The sequence below is a fragment of the Haliotis cracherodii genome, unplaced genomic scaffold, assembly GCF_022045235.1.
Source record: "Haliotis cracherodii isolate W230 unplaced genomic scaffold, xgHalCrac1.p SCAF_26, whole genome shotgun sequence".
Lineage (NCBI taxonomy): Eukaryota > Metazoa > Mollusca > Gastropoda > Lepetellida > Haliotidae > Haliotis > Haliotis cracherodii.
In genome coordinates this window covers 6,267,022-6,288,543 of record NW_027266282.1, presented here as the reverse complement: position 1 = coordinate 6,288,543, position 21,522 = coordinate 6,267,022, and the positions used below count along the sequence as shown (strand labels likewise).

At 38.1% G+C, this 21,522-nt stretch overlaps 1 pseudogene; it reads right to left on the bottom strand.

Moving 5' to 3' along the window:
* Positions 1–565: 565 nt before the first annotated feature.
* LOC139472955 (uncharacterized) lies at positions 566–18,281 on the bottom strand (annotated as a pseudogene).
* Between the last annotated feature and the right edge of the window lie 3,241 nt (positions 18,282–21,522).

The following is a 21,522-nucleotide window of genomic DNA, read 5'->3' as shown; positions in this document are numbered from 1 at the left end:
TAACATATATGTATACCTCTTGACTTGCGATCATCATTTCACCCTTACATGGTAATCCATTCTTTCGGTTAGCTGTAATCTCAATATGGATAACAAAAAATAAAAACAGATGTATAATGAAAGTGAATTAATAGGCAGTGATTGCCATTCTTAAAATTCAAGTTGGTCAAAACGTATCTCCATCAAGTGTTTGGAATTAAAGGTCAATCAGGTGCTCAACCATGCTTTGTTACTTCAACACTTCTCAAAAGCCTAACACAATAATATGTAATATGCTGTCACAGTATGACTGGGCAACACGTTTCATTATTTGAGAACATGTGACTTTTTTCATTCTTTTTAAAAACAGGACTTTGTTTAATGAAGATGCAGAAGTTTGAATATGAAAGTTTGTAACTTGAAATTGATTGGCACAATTTAGCACTGTCTAGTATTTTCTTATGTCACTGGTAGATTACCTCTGACCATTACATCTTAAAAACAAAAGCAAAATAGACAAACTAATTTGGTGATATAATAATAATCATTGAAACATTCAATGAAAAAAATTACAGCATTTCATATATTATACAGAAACATACATATAGTACTGAATATATCTTGGCAAAGTAGACTTCCTCTTCCACTTTTTGCCATCATCGTCTTCATCATTGCCTTCATCTTCATCATTGCCATCATCATCATCATCACCACCATCACAATCAACAACATCCACAGCATTATCATCAGCCAACACTTAAGTGATTTGTGTTTGGTAAGCAAGTTCATTTAAAACCATAGCAAATAACCTTTCTGAAGTTTTGTAAAAATAATTTCAGTCAATGTCTTAGTTGTTCTAGAATCATTACAAATAGAAGAAAATGCCAAAACAATTAAGTTCAAAATGTTAAAAGCATCGCAACTGAATTAAAAGAATTCTATTTTGAAGTTAATATAATTGCATCTGTATCCTCACACATCATGTTTTACACCTGCACAATTCCTCACCATCCCAGGGTTGTACTGGATGCAAAATATTTCATCCCAAACACAAACAATGAAGTCCAGGGACACCTGAACACATTTGGCTGCTTGAATCACTAATACTTGCCAAAACTGTAGATTTCATTGTTACAAATACAGTTCATTCGAGGCCACAACATTGGCACATTCAATATTTAATTGGTGCACATTGCAATTGATATAGCAGAGGGGCCATAATAGTGCACTGTATTTAATTCCAGTCTAATAAAACAAATAAAGAATCCCCATACCAAAACAAGGTGAGTTTGTTTTGGTGGGAAACCTTGTTAATATTCCAAATCATGTACTCACAAATACTATGAAACGATAAAAATGGTTAGAGCGCACCCTATGCAGCTTCGTATGGAGCCGAACTCTGTTTTGTATTCTGCACACTGTATAAGCAATAATCATACACAATGCGAGGCTAAGAAATGTTATCAGGAAACTGCATCTAAATACTTTATATTGAGCTCTGTGATTGGTCCATTTTGCCAGTAGTAGCCATTCATGGTCATTATTAGTTTGTTTGTTGTTTAACACCACACTCAGCAATATTTCAGCTATTACGGCGGTCTGTAAGTAATTAAGTCTCAACCAGACAATCCAGTGATTGATGTCATGAGCTTAGATCCAATTGATACAATGACATGCATTAACCAACCTGACCACCCGATCCCTGTAGTCGCCTCTTACGGCAAGCATGCGCTTCTGAAGACCTACTCTTACCCGGATCTTCGCGGGTTTGATCATCATTTGAAGTGTGCCACATGTTGCCAGCCTTTCATGCCTTTCATCCCCAGAATTACAACTGAGAGTTCCCTGGACTCCCAAAATGAATGACCCATGTAATTCCCATCTATTTCAACCAGAAATGTAAAGTGGCAGTATTCAACACTATCCAGTTATCTGTGTCATGAGGTTCTGCAGCTCACCAGATGTTGTTCTGATCCAATATGCTGATTTTTTTTTTTATCACAATTTTAGAATCAGTTATTTTTTGCCACCTAATATCCAAATCAGTAACAGAGCCAAAACAATAATAAATTAAAAATGGTCAATCAAACACTGTATATATGACTACTAGTTTCATAGACAAAAAAAAAATATGTGTGAAAATGCAAAGACCTTCAGATTATAACAGTACAAGAGGGCCAAGGTCAATGACCCCTGGAAAACATTTTCATAATAGGCCCTCTGGGTATATACTTCAGATACTGGCTTATCAGTTTTACAGTCGCCAAAACAATCAGAAGCTGTGTTCTATTATCAAAAAGAAAGCAGGTTACAATGGGATTCAATACCAAATTAGACATAATAAGCGCCCAGAGTGCTCTCAAAATTAGAAATACGGGGCTCTTATTAGAATATAATTTTGTTGAAAGAGTTGAAAGATCGTAAATTTCATGGTTTATGCTGACAGCCTGAAATGATACAAAAGAAAAGTCTGTGCGTATTATACACGATATATATTTTTCCAGAATTTAATGGCCTGTAATTATACACGAATAAATAAGTCTTGTGTACATTGATCGATCGGAAGGGTGCTAATGGGATTGTTCACTAACCAATATATTATCAAATATCGCTGTGGATGCTTATTACGTCAAATATATCAGATATTGTTTGATAGCAGAACACGTCATTGAAATTATCACCCATACCTTTAGTTACGGTAATAAGCAAAATCATTTGTTGCACCTACAGAATACTGTCAATGTGAAAACCATGCCTCTTACTCCAATTAGACACCTCTGTTAATCAAGATCTGTCCAACCTTTGATTTGGGTTCATGTCAGGGGATACTGTATAATCAGCCAACAATGTGGAGGCTTCGAAGTCCTCATGAGCTAGGCACTTGTAGGAGCTGTCTCTCAAAAAGTATTACCAAGGGCCAGTTCAAAATTGTGAATACCAACAGCTGTGCTACGTTGTGGATTATTTCACAGATTGTCAATTCCGACCACCATTGCATCTACACACAAGAGAGTGAACTACTGAGGCAGTCCTCAACATTTCCTCAGGGTTCATCTGACCTAGTATGTATAATGGATGGTTTGCAAGGTATTGACAGAGAGGAATCAAATTTGGAGTAAACTATCTCAATTTAACGGTTCCCTCACATTAACATGATTAACATGACTTTTAATCAAAAAAAACATTTTACAAAATGTTATTCTAAGTGCAGTGTATCTTGGTCTTGTTTATAGTCATTAAATCTCTAAATCCAGAAGTTTGTTTAAGATTACAATTAAATAACAATAAATATATTTTCTTGATGATACAATAAAGGATTGAGAAGAGGTAAAGCCAACACTGTCAATTGCCAAGGACAGTCAAGAAGAGTTTACACAACAGAGGGTTTCGACTGCCAATAATAACAGTCAAAACTACCAAGAGATCCAACTGCAAAGAATATAAGTCACATCATCATCTAATAATACACCTATGAAACTTCAGAACAACCAAGGCATTCAACTGACAAGAAGAGTCACATCATCATCTGATTATATAACTTACTCAACTTCAAGACAACCAAGGCATTCAACTGACAAGAAGAGTCACATCATCATCTGATTATATAACTTACCCAACTTCAAGACAACCAAGGCATTCAACTGACAAGAACAAGAGTCACATCATCAACATACTGTTCAACTTACCCAACTTCAAGACAACCAAGGCATTCAACTGACAAGAAGAGTCACATCATCATCTGATTATATAACTTACCCAACTTCAAGATAACTAAAAGATTCAACTGCCAAGAAGAGTCACATCATCAACATACTGTTCAACTTACCCAACTTCAAGACAACCAAGGCATTCAACAGCCAAGAAGAGTCACATCATCATCTGATTATATAACTTACCCAACTTCAAGACAACCAAGGCATTCAACTGACAAGAAGAGTCACATCATCAACATACTGTTCAACTTACCCAACTTCAAGACAACCAAAGGATTCAACAGCCAAGAAGAGTCACATCATCATCTGATTATATAACTTACCCAACTTCAAGACAACCAAGGCATTCAACTGACAAGAAGAGTCACATCATCATCTGATTATATAACTTACCCAACTTCGAGACAACCAAAGGATTCAACAGCCAAGAAGAGTCACATCATCTACATACTGTTCAACTTACCCAACTTCAAGACAACCAAGGCATTCAACAGCCAAGAAGAGTCACATCATCATCTGATTATATAACTTACCCAACTTCAAGATAACCAAAAGATTCAACAGCCAAGAAGAGTCACATCATCAACAAATTGTTCAACTTACCCAACTTCAAGAAAACCAAAGGATCCAACAGCCAAGAAGAGTCACATCATCAACAAATTGTTCAACTTACCCAACTTCAAGACAACCAAAGGATTCAACAGCCAAGAAGAGTCACATCATCAACATACTGTTCAACTTACCCAACTTCAAGACAACCAAGGCATTCAACAGCCAAGAAGAGTCACATCATCATCTGATTATATAACTTACCCAACTTCAAGACAACCAAGGCATTCAACACCCAAGAAGAGTCACATCATCAACAAATTGTTCAACTTACCCAACTTCAAGACAACCATGGCATTCAACTGACAAGAAGAGTCACATCATCATCTGATTATATAACTTACCCAACTTCAAGACAACCAAGGCATTCAACTGGCAAGAAGAGTCACATCATCAACATACTGTTCAACTTACCCAACTTCAAGACAACCAAAAGATTCAACTGCCAAGAAGAGTCACATCATCATCTGATTATATAACTTACCCAACTTCAAGACAACCAAGGCATTCAACAGCCAAGAAGAGTCACATCATCAACATACTGTTCAACTTACCCAACTTCAAGACAACCAAAGGATTCAACTGACAAGAAGAGTCACATCATCAACATACTGTTCAACTTACCCAACTTCAAGAAAACCAAAGGATTCAACTGACAAGAAGAGTCACATCATCTACATACTGTTCAACTTACCCAACTTCAAGACAACCAAGGCATTCAACAGCCAAGAAGAGTCACATCATCATCTGATTATATAACTTACCCAACTTCAAGATAACCAAAAGATTCAACAGCCAAGAAGAGTCACATCATCAACAAATTGTTCAACTTACCCAACTTCAAGAAAACCAAAGGATCCAACAGCCAAGAAGAGTCACATCATCAACAAATTGTTCAACTTACCCAACTTCAAGACAACCAAAGGATTCAACAGCCAAGAAGAGTCACATCATCAACAAATTGTTCAACTTACCCAACTTCAAGACAACCATGGCATTCAACTGACAAGAAGAGTCACATCATCATCTGATTATATAACTTACCCAACTTCAAGACAACCAAGGCATTCAACTGGCAAGAAGAGTCACATCATCAACATACTGTTCAACTTACCCAACTTCAAGACAACCAAAAGATTCAACTGCCAAGAAGAGTCACATCATCATCTGATTATATAACTTACCCAACTTCAAGACAACCAAGGCATTCAACAGCCAAGAAGAGTCACATCATCAACATACTGTTCAACTTACCCAACTTCAAGACAACCAAAAGATTCAACTGACAAGAAGAGTCACATCATCAACATACTGTTCAACTTACCCAACTTCAAGAAAACCAAAGGATTCAACTGACAAGAAGAGTCACATCATCTACATACTGTTCAACTTACCCAACTTCAAGACAACCAAGGCATTCAACAGCCAAGAAGAGTCACATCATCATCTGATTATATAACTTACCCAACTTCAAGATAACCAAAAGATTCAACAGCCAAGAAGAGTCACATCATCAACAAATTGTTCAACTTACCCAACTTCAAGAAAACCAAAGGATCCAACAGCCAAGAAGAGTCACATCATCAACAAATTGTTCAACTTACCCAACTTCAAGACAACCAAAGGATTCAACAGCCAAGAAGAGTCACATCATCAACATACTGTTCAACTTACCCAACTTCAAGACAACCAAGGCATTCAACAGCCAAGAATAGTCACATCATCATCTGATTATATAACTTACCCAACTTCAAGACAACCAAGGCATTCAACACCCAAGAAGAGTCACATCATCAACAAATTGTTCAACTTACCCAACTTCAAGACAACCATGGCATTCAACTGACAAGAAGAGTCACATCATCATCTGATTATATAACTTACCCAACTTCAAGACAACCAAGGCATTCAACTGGCAAGAAGAGTCACATCATCAACATACTGTTCAACTTACCCAACTTCAAGACAACCAAGGCATTCAACTGACAAGAAGAGTCACATCATCATCTGATTATATAACTTACCCAACTTCAAGACAACCAAGGCATTCAACAGCCAAGAAGAGTCACATCATCAACATACTGTTCAACTTACCCAACTTCAAGACAACCAAAGGATTCAACAGCCAAGAAGAGTCACATCATCAACATACTGTTCAACTTACCCAACTTCAAGACAACCAAGGCATTCAACAGCCAAGAAGAGTCACATCATCATCTGATTATATAACTTACCCAACTTCAAGACAACCAAGGCATTCAACACCCAAGAAGAGTCACATCATCAACAAATTGTTCAACTTACCCAACTTCAAGACAACCATGGCATTCAACTGACAAGAAGAGTCACATCATCATCTGATTATATAACTTACCCAACTTCAAGACAACCAAGGCATTCAACTGGCAAGAAGAGTCACATCATCAACATACTGTTCAACTTACCCAACTTCAAGACAACCAAGGCATTCAACTGACAAGAAGAGTCACATCATCATCTGATTATATAACTTACCCAACTTCAAGACAACCAAGGCATTCAACAGCCAAGAAGAGTCACATCATCAACATACTGTTCAACTTACCCAACTTCAAGACAACCAAAGGATTCAACTGACAAGAAGAGTCACATCATCAACATACTGTTCAACTTACCCAACTTCAAGAAAACCAAAGGATTCAACTGACAAGAAGAGTCACATCATCATCTGATTATATAACTTACCCAACTTCAAGACAACCAAAGGATTCAACAACCAAGAAGAGTCACATCATCATTTGATTATATAACTTACCCAACTTCAAGACAACCAAAGGATTCAACAGCCAAGAAGAGTCACATCATCAACATACTGTTCAACTTACCCAACTTCAAGACAACCAAAAGATTCAACTGCCAAGAAGAGTCACATCATCATCTGATTATATAACTTACCCAACTTCAAGATAACCAAAAGATTCAACTGCCAAGAAGAGTCACATCATCAACATACTGTTCAACTTACCCAACTTCAAGAAAACCAAAGGATTCAACTGACAAGAAGAGTCACATCATCATCTGATTATATAACTTACCCAACTTCAAGACAACCAAAGGATTCAACAACCAAGAAGAGTCACATCATCATTTGATTATATAACTTACCCAACTTCAAGACAACCAAAGGATTCAACAGCCAAGAAGAGTCACATCATCAACATACTGTTCAACTTACCCAACTTCAAGACAACCAAAAGATTCAACTGCCAAGAAGAGTCACATCATCATCTGATTATATAACTTACCCAACTTCAAGATAACCAAAAGATTCAACTGCCAAGAAGAGTCACATCATCAACATACTGTTCAACTTACCCAACTTCAAGACAACCAAGGCATTCAACTGACAAGAAGAGTCACATCATCATCTGATTATATAACTTACCCAACTTCAAGACAACCAAAGGATTCAACAGCCAAGAAGAGTCACATCATCATCTGATTATATAACTTACCCAACTTCAAGATAACCAAAAGATTCAACTGCCAAGAAGAGTCACATCATCAACATACTGTTCAACTTATCCAACTTCAAGACAACCAAGGCATTCAACAGCCAAGAAGAGTCACATCATCATCTGATTATATAACTTACCCAACTTCAAGACAACCAAGGCATTCAACTACCAAGAAGAGTCACATCATCAACAAATTGTTCAACTTACCCAACTTCAAGACAACCAAAGAATTCAACAGCCAAGAAGAGTCACATCATCATCTGATTATATAACTTACCCAACTTCAAGAAATCCAAGGCATTCAACTGCCAAGAACAAGAGTTACATCATCAACATACTGTTCAACTTACCCAACTTCAAGACAACCAAGGCATTCAACTGACAATAAGAGTCACATCATCATCTGATTATATAACTTACCCAACTTCAAGTTAACCAAAAGACTCAACAGCCAAGAAGAGTCACATCATCAACATACTGTTCAACTTACCCAACTTCAAGACAACCAAGGCATTCAACAGCCAAGAAGAGTCACATCATCATCTGATTATATAACTTACCCAACTTCAAGACAACCAAAAGATTCAACTGCCAAGAAGAGTCACATCATCATCTGATTATATAACTTACCCAACTTCAAGATAACCAAAAGATTCAACTGCCAAGAAGAGTCACATCATCATCTGATTATATAACTTACCCAACTTCAAGATAACCAAAAGATTCAACTGCCAAGAAGAGTCACATCATCAACATACTGTTCAACTTACCCAACTTCAAGACAACCAAAGAATTCAACAGCCAAGAAGAGTCACATCATCATCTGATTATATAACTTACCCAACTTCAAGAAATCCAAGGCATTCAACTGCCAAGAACAAGAGTTACATCATCAACATACTGTTCAACTTACCCAACTTCAAGACAACCAAGGCATTCAACTGACAATAAGAGTCACATCATCATCTGATTATATAACTTACCCAACTTCAAGATAACCAAAAGATTCAACAGCCAAGAAGAGTCACATCATCAACATACTGTTCAACTTACCCAACTTCAAGACAACCAAAGGATTCAACAGCCAAGAATAGTCACATCATCATCTGATTATATAACTTACCCAACTTCAAGACAACCAAGGCATTCAACTGACAAGAAGAGTCACATCATCATCTGATTATATAACTTACCCAACTTGAAGATAACCATGGCATTCAACTGCCAAGAAGAGTCACATCATCAACATATTGTTCAACTTACCCAACTTCAAGACAACCAAAGGATTCAACAGCCAAGAAGAGTCACATCATCATCTGATTATATAACTTACCCAACTTCAAGACAACCAAGGCATTCAACTGACAAGAAGAGTCACATCATCATCTGATTATATAACTTACCCAACTTGAAGATAACCATGGCATTCAACTGCCAAGAAGAGTCACATCATCAACATATTGTTCAACTTACCCAACTTCAAGACAACCAAAGGATTCAACAGCCAAGAAGAGTCACATCATCATCTGATTATATAACTTACCCAACTTCAAGACAACCAAGGCATTCAACTGACAAGAAGAGTCACATCATCATCTGATTATATAACTTACCCAACTTGAAGATAACCATGGCATTCAACTGCCAAGAAGAGTCACATCATCAACATATTGTTCAACTTACCCAACTTCAAGACACCCAAGGCATTCAACTGACAGGAAGGCATTTAACTGCCAAGAAGAGTCACTTCATCATTTCTACATCAAGCTTATCTAACTTCAAAAGTCATCTAGGATAAGGGTTAACACAACTGTGACAGTATGGCACTGGAAATTCTGGCAGAGCTGGTGATGGATTGTGCTGGTGAAAACAGGCAATAGCCAGGGGATGTGTGGGATACAGTTCCCGCTATACACTGAGGGGCTCAACTTGTCAAGATAAGAGTCAAAACACACACACAAAAATAGTGATGTAAGATCAAGCTTCATGATGCCTACCTGTCCCCAAAGTCCTACTGATGTGGTCTGTAGTGTGAAGCTGAAAGAAGAGATTCTGAGTTAGAAGTCAAGGAATAGTTTGATCAAAATAAAAAATAATGCTAATCAAGTCCTGTTAAATAAACTCTTTTGTCTTGCGTGCATTTCGAAAAATATTGACAGAGTAAAAGAGAGTAGGATACATTTTGAAATACACCAGGTGTAAAAACTGCATCAAACAAGGACGAGTATCAAGGTGAGTCATAAATTGTTTTAATACCCAAAGGATTAGAAATAACTGAAATAATAAAAATCTTGTGTGCACAAGTGCAAATATAATCTCATACACATCAATGTATTGTTTACATTATCCAGTCGGCATTGTTTATGCAATTCAAATCTTATTGTGACTTAAGGTTGGAATGAAGTTACACTAGAAATGATGGCATAGCTGAAGATTGTTGATGTCGTTCGACAATTGCGACGGAGGTCATGATCAGTGCATTTTTCTGAAGGTGAACTTGAAAGGATTAAGAAATTATGGGTAATAAAGAAATTATTACACTTGTTCTCTTTCAGAAAATACAAGAATTCTGACACTCCCTTAGTAACTTAATCAGTATGACACACATGCTCTTATAATAATCTCTATTCATGAATCAGCTGTGAAGAGATCACCCATTTAATAACAATACACCTTTATTCAACAGTGTTTAATAAAACCATGTGCAGACAGAGACCATTTTGCATCAGCTGGTCATTAATTATGGCATCAGTAGCACTGTGTAAATATCGATGGAACATCTTCTCTATGCACAGACAGATAATCTCCTTCCAACAGACATATTTTTTCAACAGCAGAGCTCCAGATAAGCTGCGTATCAGCATAAAATACGCATCAGATATACAGAAATATGCAGTAAAATAAAATCCAAGCGTATCAAATACGCAACGAACATTACAAAAATAAAACTTGTGTGTATCATCAAAATATTGTGAAGTAACCCTGCGTATTTGATTAGCAAATCAGCAACTTATTTTGAAATTATAAAGGGGCATTCCGTCAACCTTGCCAAACTCCGCGATGACAGTTACATCATGATCATTTGCTATCACACTTTCTTGTGGAAGTATCGTGGTATTTTTGAGTCCTATAGAGCTCCAGAACCCACACGACACAAGTTTGCAGGGACTAGATGAACAGTGTTTTTAAATAGTTAACTTAAATACGCACATGTGTAAAAACTAGTGGGTAACAGAAATTTGAATACCCAGATAGAATTACTGATACCCAATGATTTTAAAATGCATGGGTAAAATACCCACAACACCAAAAGCTTATTTGGAGCTCTGAACAGTGAATTTCGAAAATCTGCATATCAATTGGTTGGTCGTTTACAAGACATTTCATTACGACTCAAGCTTCAGGCTTGACATTTTTGTATAAATTTTAATTCTCAACATTTTACCTCTGCCAGTTTTATGAGATGTACCATAATACAGTATTGGAAAATAAATTTACTGTATTCAACGTGATAAGCACTCTCAAAGGCACTCTCAAAGTTAGAAATAGGGGGCTCTTATTATTAGAATATAATTTTGGTGAGAAAAAAACAGAGTTCTAAGATTGTAAATTTTGTGGTTTATGCTGACAACCTGAAATGATATAAAAGAAGAATCTGTACGTATAATACACGATAGATACACTTTCCAGAATTTAATTGTCCATAATTAAGTGTAAATATGACACACAACTTCAAGTGCGTATTATACATGAATAAATAAGTCTTGTGCACATTGATCAATCGGAAAGGGTGCTAAAATTGGGATTGTTCACAAGCCAATATATCAGCAAATATCGCCGTGGGCACTTATTATGTCAAATACGGTAAGTCATCAAATATATAGTAAAAACTTACATGTTGAAGTGGGGTAAGTTATATAAGCATATGATGATGGCTTGAGAGGAAGATTTGAGTTTCTGTTTTCATTGGTGGAGGAAGAGTATACTTCAGCATGCGTTTCTACACCAGCTTTCAACAATTCCCATGCTGGTCTGGGAGAAAGAACATCTCTCTCAGAGGAACTTGAACCAGATGTGTGCACATTTTCCAGTTTACAAAGGTCAGGTTCTGTAGAGCTGCCTGAATTTGACAGCTGGGAATCCACAAGAGAATCAGAGTTGTTGATAAAAACTGAGGGCAGGTTGGTTTTGGCCGATGCTCGCCTTAAGCTAACTCCATCTGTGAATAAAAAGGGCATTACACATGGTCAGCTATTTCACCAGGATCATAAATGCACACACTGGAAACAGATAAACAGATAACTTTTGTTTTGTGTATTGGTGTGTTGAAAAATTGTTGTTCATCATTAGTTAGATCTGATGACAAGCATGGATTATTGGATGATATTATGCCATAGAATCCAACATGACAGAAAAATGTTCTCACTACATATACAGTCTGTGCCAAAAACTTTTTGTGTCATTTCTGTAGACTTTAATGCTAATGTATGGACTATTCTTGTCAGACAGGAAGATGTTTTACTTGACTCTGGCTTCGGGCTAGTGGCTAAAGCCTGCATCTGGAGCATTTTTGTGTCAAAACATGTCAATATGCTGTTAACATGGAAACTTAAATCTTACCTATCTTGTATCTGCCTGATTTTGGTTTCCCCAATCCAAGAAGTCTGTACATTTCTGCATCTGAGGACAGTTCACTGCTGGAGGTGTCTGGCGTGCACATCTTTACTGGTCTCCTCACAGCCTTCTTCTTAGGAGGAGGGCTTGGGAACAGTTCCCGCGTTAGACCCACACGGCTCTCACGTGCCATGGCAAGAACTCTGTTTGGACGACATGGTGTTGAACTTCACTCTGCGATGGGTATATTAATTTTTTATTATCATGATAATCATTGATAGAAGGAATGAAAGTCTAAGGATTCTTGTCACAACCCTTAAGTTTAACACCAAAGTTTTAGACTTAAATGAGCTTGAAATACAGTGGCAGCAATCAGCAATTGAGTCTCCCCTCTCCCCTTCCCTAGTGCACAACTGAAGACTCAGATCCAATGGGTGTCGCCATTTGGGTCATGTATGGTACAGTTATATCCTGATAACCAGTGTACCTTTCAATTATTACATCAATGCTGTTCAAGCTGCATGTATGAGAATGACAGACACTTGGATCATAGGTTATGGCAAGAAAGTGTAAAGTGACGCACTGCTGATATACACTTTTGTTCTCGGAACTGTACCTTATAATATCCAAGTAGCCATAGCTGGGACTCAATATATTTGATTGGATAGGTGTCAACTACCTAACACTTGGGGTCAGGGAGAATCATGATGGTGAAGTCATTGTATCCCAATTGTGTGGATCAATGCTCGTGATATCAATCATTGGATAGTCTGGTCCAGACTGGTTTATTTACAGGCCGCTGTCATATGGCTGGAATATTGTTGAGTACAGTGTTAAACAAACAAACAAACATGATGGGTGAAGGATTAGACTCACAGGCAAGGGGTAGATTTGATGCTGAGTAGGATGGTTGTCACAGTAAAATTGCATGAATGTATTCTAACTTTGAACTCAAAGTCTCCCTTAAAAAATGTTTTTATCCACATTTGAGGTCAAATGTATATGCTATTTTGGGCCACAATAACTATTACATTTTCAATTCAAAAATAATATGAGATGAGAAATGTATTTCAAAGATTGTTAAACAAAAAATTGCCTCACCATTAATGGGATTCATGTGAAGCATGAATATTGCTACAAGTATGTAAATTGTGTTGTTCATCAAATAAAGAAGAAGGGAACACACACACAGCAATATTCTTCATCTGTATGTACTTGAGAACAATACAATGATGTGATGAGGCGTGTTTGGTAGTTGGGAATGCAGGGATGAAAATCAGTTAATTAACAGCACCAGTGGTGATGTTTTAACACCAGTCCTTGACAAGTGAGCAGAGCTCACTAATTCCCCTGACCTTGACTCCAACTCTGACTGCACTTTCAGGTCAGGGTCGGAGGTATAAAAATATTTCTAAGTTCAAAACATGAAAAAAGGAATATTTTCTCAGAAAATCCACTCATCAGAATCAAATTTTGCACTGCACCTCTCCTATTGTTACAAAAACTGTACCCCCAATTGGTAAAGAATACATGAAGAAGTTTTCAAGGTATAGGTCACACAAATGTTTAAAGGAAAAAAAATATGAAAAATAGATGTATTTTCTAAGAAAATCCAAATATAGAAATCAAACTTTGCAATGCACCTCTCCTATTGATATAGAAAGTGTTTACAATGTTTGAAAAGAATCTGTGCTAGAGGTTTCAAGTTATAGGTCGCATAAAAATTATCCTCGGAAGGATGGACGGAATTCTTTAATGTAACTCCATAACCACGAACTAAAACTAATGGATCTGAGCAGTACCAGTTTGAAGACTATCAAATCTGCTGAAAATGACCTATTAAACTTTATGCTTCATCTATAGTGAATGAGTAGATATTCCAGCTATCTCACATCTGACACCAGGTAAACAAATGACTGAAAACCATTCATGAGCAAGCATCCACTTCATCAGTGTATGATGACCCGCAATCAGACAAATCACAGATCCCAGTCAGTGTCAAAATGTTTTGAGACCGGTATCCCTAACATGACTATCAGTATCATTTTCAGTAGCATTTAGAGTTATGATGTGGAGTCATTGTGGAACTATAATTAACTGAGTTTACAAGACTGAACAGAATGTTTTTTACAATCTGGCTTCTGACCAGTGGCTAAAGTTCCCAATCTCCATTTTAGTCAGTTTGTACAACCCAGCGGACTGTTTAAAAACCAAAACCTGGACCGGTGCATAATAAAAACACTCACACAAACATTCATTTGTTTGTACATGGTTTGAGGCAGACTGCAAATAATCAAGTCTGGAACTGATAATCCAGTGATTAAGCCACACCGTTGGGGTACAATGACACCCTGTTAACCAAGTCACCAAGTCTGACCACCCTTACAGTCCACATAGGTTGCTTGGGACCTATTCCAACCCAGAACCCCTACAGGGTCTCAAATGTTTAAAAGAATTAAAAATTCAAGCTCAAAAGTAAGTTACCTCTTTCAGTTCTGAGATCCTGTTCTGCCCAAAATGTCTTGCGAGTATCTGCATCTGAGGAGCAGTCACTGCCTGATGATGCTGTACGATCCAGGGGGATGGATTCTGATTCAGATGACCTGGTGGCAGGAGGGTAAGATGCTGGTGCTGGTGCTGCTTCTGGCGCTGGTGCAGCTGAGACATCAAAGTCAGCATCAAGTGACCTCTCAACCTCATCGACAGGGGGCAATCCTGTAGGACAATATAATCATTTTTAAAATAAAATATGATCATCAATGTGTTGGATGTGGAGGATGATACACTTGGTCCTCATGCTCTATCTTATTCTTAATGTTTGAAAATAACTGGGATGCTGGGGCTGAATGCTCCTGTAGCATTTCAATTCAGGGACCCCAAAACCATTTACATTTAGCATAAATGAACTGACAAGAAGCCCTCCAATTTTATGCTTTTATTTCAAACATTGGCTACAGTGCATCAGCATCAGCAGGTTGTTTTTCCTTGTAACTACCCTGCATGTGCATGTGCAGAGGTAGCACGATTGAATTTAGATGAGATGGAATGTAAAGTTTTGTTTCAGAGTTGTGCAGAATTGTGTGCAGTGTATCATGTTCGTAGCCCACATGGTGTAAATAGGTTCAAGCTTCCCCCTACGAGTGATATGACTTCGACAAAGCTCGAGGCTTCATATCACCAATGATTGGGTCGCTGACATATATACCGGTACTTACACTACTAGTGTGCGTTAAAGCCATTGTTCCAGTGGGCCAATTTTCTAAGTAATAACCCCAGCACGCACATGTCCCGAGGTCAGACGCTAGGGAAGTGAGCCATGATTCGCAGTTTTACATCATCGTGCAAAGAGTTCGTGGCCAACATAGTGTCACTTGTCATCAAGTGCAAAAATATGTACTTTTACCTGCTGGACTGATGCCATTTCGCCCTTGAGGGGGACGCTCACCTATACACACATATATTCCTATTAAGAAAGTATTATCGCAAGTAACAAGAATGAGTGTTTTTAAAATAATTTCAACGTCCAGCACTTACCTGTCCCCAGCTGTGCATATCTGCTTGGAGTCCCAATGTTTCCCGACTCTGCTGCTACAGATGTCAGATTTGTGTCTTGTCCCTCAAGGGAGATTTCCGAACTAGGCTCTAAAGCCAATGAAAGATGGAGGTCTTGTGCAGGATCTTGACTGTCTATGGCTGTGAAGTAAATGACATATGGTTTTTATATTTTAGTTCAAGTCGAGTGTTGAGTGAGTGAATGTTGTTTCATGCCACAATCAATATTCCAGCTATAACATGGCAACCAGACTTTCCCAACTCTGTTTGGTTTGTTTGTTGTTTAATGCCAAGCTCAGCAATATTCCAGCTGTATGATGACAGTTGTATATAATCAAGTCTTGGCCAGACAAACTAGTGATAGATAAAATGAGCAATGACATACCATCAAAAAAGTCACCAAGCCTGACCACCTCATTTATTTTGGCACCTCTTACGACCAACAGAGGTTGCTTGGGACCAATTCTAAACTGGAATCCCCTTATCACTTATAAAGGAAATTCTGTTCTGGCCTCTGCCCTCTTATCTCGACAAGTATCTAGCAAGTAGGGTGATTTTATGAGGCTTCATATGGTTTGTTGAGGATGATGTGCAAATCAAGTAACAGGGGTTATCTTTATTTAAAAAAAACAACTCTTATGGATCAATTATTATTTTTAAAAACTGACTCCACCAAGTCTACATAGAAACCTATTCCCTGTCTGTACCAGGCAAACCAGTGGCTGATAGCAACTGGTTGGGAACAATGACATCCAATCAGCCAGGTCACAGAGTCTGACCAACCAATCCTCATTTCAGAGAAGCATCAGGTACTGGTGACCTATTCTTACCAGAATCAAGAAATGAAAAAAATATATTAAAAAATAGGAGATATGGTATGTATACTACCTACCAATCTTATCTAGAGTAGAAACATCTATTCCGGAGGCTGAGAAGCTTGGAGATTTGGGGCAAACTGGGTGATCCTCTGAGTTGCCTGACTCCACCTCATTTGTATGGCGGAGTTCATCAGGAGATGGTGCTGTGTGGGCAGACAGAAGAATACATGTAAAGTTGTTTTGGATAAAAGCATGAAAGCATGGAATTGAAATACTCCCCCATCATCAAAAAAAAAATATACAAAACTGGGTTAGAACTTAAAACTGGACCACTAACCCAGGGCTAGTACAAGTTCCTGTGGGCAAGTACAAATTTCCAAATTTCCCTTTTGTTTTCACATAACAACTTAATACAAGGACATTCTATCTTAACCCAGGCTAGTAAAGCTTTTGAATTTGGTTCTTACCCTGCAAGAACAGGTTCTGGTTAGTTTCTAGGGTCAGGTGCTGATGAAAACAAGACATTCCCGCTATTTGATGGACCGGAAAAAACAGTGATTGATAATATTTAGTGGCCTCATTAAAAAGATAATATTTCATGCAACAAGTAATGCTGGACTTACCATTGTAGTCATCAAGAGGAGAAACTGCACCTGAAAAAAACCCTGAATAATCATATTTATGAACTAATGTGTTTCACACTCAGCAATATTCCACCTGTATCAGACTGAGACAAATATTATGCAACACAGGGTCCTGGGATAATCAACTGCCCAATCATAAGGACTAGTAGAAAGGACTAGCCTATAGTGGATGAAAACTGTTTGTTTTTAATGCTGGGAATGCTAATTTGCCTCAACCTAGCACCTAGCTCCCTCCAAAAATGCTGCATAGATTCTGTTCAAGCTATGGCAAAGATACTCTATGGTTAGGCCTATTGGTCTTCTGCCATTTCCAGCAGCAGTCCACGTCTATACTTTGTAGTTTCATCACATTAAGTGTTACTGTACATTTGTAACTTGGTGGTTTTGGGTAGTTTACAGTAACTGACTGAAATCAGCGTTAGAAATTGGCACTAGTTTTGTAGTCCTTGCCAAACTGATCAATAGTTAAGATATCATAAGGACTAGTAGAAATTAGCCATTTGTGAGGGTTTTGCTATGTTATCTTTATAAGGACTAGGCCTAGTGGACTAAACAGTTTGTTTCTACCACTGGAAATACTTCAGGAAACTAGCAGACAACATCGTTCTTGAACCACCCCAGAGGACTGACATTTTGGTTGATTTATTTCTTCTTCAAAATTCAAATTGCTGTAACAGACTAGGCCTAAATGGTCTACACTTACAGCTAGGCCTAGACCAACTGCATTCAAAATGCAGCCATCACCAACTCATATTAATCTTCGTCAAGAGATTATAAATGCTCGCTTGTCATAATAAAACACTTACCACTACAACAAACTGATAGGCAACGCTTTTTACGTTTCTTCTTCGGCATTGTAGCGACCGGCATCCTGCTATCCTGCTGAAAATGCACGTCTGCTCTGGGCAGCGTTGTTCCCGCAGTAACAAATGACCTCGAACAAGGCGAGGTCATAGCAATATCAACCAATGAGAACATTGATATTTGATCACGTGACATATTGAGGTACTTTTCAGACTTAGCTCCCCTCTCTTGTCACAGGTCAATGTCATGTCAGCTTGTTTTCTAATAGGCAAAATATAAAACTGTCATGGGAGTGGCACGTTATTCGTTCACACGATACAGCAGTTAGATCTTTCTTTTCTCTGCTTTGCGCCAGGTTTTTGCCGGAGCCAAACCAAATGATAACTTGGTAACTACCCAGGTAAGGGAAAAATCTTCAAAATTATTTTATTACATTTTCGCACCTTTCAACATTGAGGCTGACATGTACATGGTATACGAGACTCTGTAGTGTGGACGCGAATAAAGTCGTATTTGGCACGCAGGTTCAACATTTAAAAACTCATAATTTTGACGATTTTTTTCAGTAATTTAACTTCAAATCGCACCGCACCGCCTACCACACGACTGAGTCCCGAATCCCCTCTAACATGTCAAAACAGACTCACGAATCCTGCGCACCAAAAGAGAGTTGGCAGCCTCGTCCTAATTGTGTCTGATGCTCTTGTGCAAAGGAATGGTCTTCAGTAAATTTGAAAGTCTGAAATGCTTGTATCGTTGTATCAGTGGCTGCATATCACATCTCCTTAATGTGTGAGTCCAGTCATACCACTAGCACCGGCACGGATCCAAACCTTCAGGGTAGACTGGTCGGACATTGAGACAGGTCACTATTTTGTCACAAGATGCGACTAACGGGACGGTCTGTGTGTGTGTGTGTGTATGTGAGGCTCGCTGACTTGGTTGATGCATGTCCTCGTATCCCAATTGCGTGGATCGATGCTCATGATGTCAATGACTGGATTGTCTGTTTCAGACTCGATTATTTACAGACCGCCGTCATATGGCTGGAATATTGCTGAGTGCGGCGTTAATCACCAAACAAATCAGACAGGTCATAACCTCCTCCTCCTCGATCACACTTCCAAGCACTTACCAGGGCCAGAACCATAGTAGATTGGAAACAGCCTCAGTTTCCACTATGAATTTTATACAAGCGAATTCAAAACAAATCAAAGAATATATTTTTGTCACGTGTGTTGCAAATCAATAAAATCCTCTGCCATTTATAAAAAATCAATTCAAATTTATTTTGTATTTTCCTTGTTTGTTTTACATTCACACATTCTTTTCATTATCTTTATTATAAAATAGAGACTGTTCCAGTCGAAGTTCCCTGTTGACACTTTTATTTATTTTTACTTAACGGATTTGACATGTCAGTAGCAAAACACCATCAGAAAATCAAATGAAATAAGTTACAATTATTTAGTATACCCCTACTCTTTCCATCTTTGAGGGATAAAAAAAAATATAATTATGAAAACTACCAAAATGTAACTCTCAATTTATTGAAAGATATTTCATTTAACGCTTAGTATAGTCTCTGGCCACTGCAATCTTATAAAGAAGGTATTCTCCTTCTCCAAAGTAAATCTATTGAGTAACACAAATATATTTTATTTTTGGCCTATTAAAGCAATGTTATTACCCTATAGCCTGATGAATTTGTAGCACACAATTTTGCCAGTCAACTGAATATGTATCAGCATATGGTGCTGTAAAGGGTGGTCGATTTCAAACAGTCGAGTGAGTGAGTTGGGTTTAACTCCGCTTTTAACAGTATTCCAGTCATATCACAGCGTGTCAGCTTCATGTGTGAGGAAAGCCCGAAGTAAAGCAGGTATCAGACGTTTACAACTTCGGTGAAACCCACAAGCACGGTATGGTGCTGACAAACCTAGAAACATAATCGGGGCGAACCGGGATTCAAACCCACAATCATAGGTTTCTGGCGTGCCTAAGGGACGCAACTCTGCACAGCGAATCGCGGCGCCTTAGACGTCTGAGCCACCCGTGCCCCCTTCAAACAGTCCAGGTTTCATGACACAAGAGACAAATGATCTATTATTTTGCACTTTAAAAAAGTAGTCCTGAAAATATTTCTACAGAAATGTCCTGAAGTTTTCACACATAGAGGTCAAGACCAAAGAGAACATTTGATTTATATATTTTCTTGAACTTACCTGAATTAGGTGATAAAATGTGGAATGCATTTCATTTTAGGAACCTATTTAAATTGTTAAATTTGTGCTGATATCAAAAACCATATTTCCATATCACCGTATGTCGTGTTTCAAGGGTGGCCCAGTCTAAGGCACCGAAATTCCCTTTGCACAGTTCATGTGACAAATGATAATGAATACAATTCTCGTTGGCATGCCAGAATCGTGGGTTCGAATTCACCGATCATGTTTCTAGGGATGTCAGCACCACACACGTGCTTGTAGGTTTCACCAGTGTTTGTTTGTTTGTTGTTTAACGCTGCACTCAGCAATATTCCAGCTATATTACGGCAGTCTAAATAATCGAGTCTGGACCAGACAATCTAATTATTGACATCATGAGAATCGATCATGAACGCAATTGGGATATGATGACATGCATCAACCAAGTCAGCGAGCCTGACCACCTGATCCTGTTAGACGCCTCATGTGACTGAAGACCTATTCTTACTGGGATCTTCACAGGTAATTTCACCAGTGAGTGAGTGAGTTGGGTTTATTGCCACTATTAACAGTATTAATGCAATTATATCACGGCGTGTCAGCTTAATGTGGGAGGAAAGCCCGAAGTAATGTATCTACATCTCTCCGACTTTTATGGCTTTGGTTCAAAGATATAGTGCTGACAAACTTAGAAACGTAATCAGGGCGAATCTCGGATTCCATGTATCAGATCTGTCTGTAGATGCTCTAAAATTAATGATCGAACCCACAATCATAGGTTTCTGGCATTTTTAAGGGAAGCAACACTGCACAAAACAAATTGCCATGTCCACCCGTGCTCCTCTGAAGTTCAGAAAATGTGAACTTTAAAAATAGTCCACATTTTGTTTTTTCTTCAATTTGCCAGGGTAACTTAGTTTACAACCTTAGATAAATCCGTGGAATGGGTGCGAGTTGTGCGTGACTCTATTTTCAGCAGAACTTCATATTACCAATATCATGGTTTGTGAGGATTCAAACCCATGACCAGCAAATCCTGACACAGCTAAGGGAGACAACTCTTCACAACCAACTTCAATAACCCC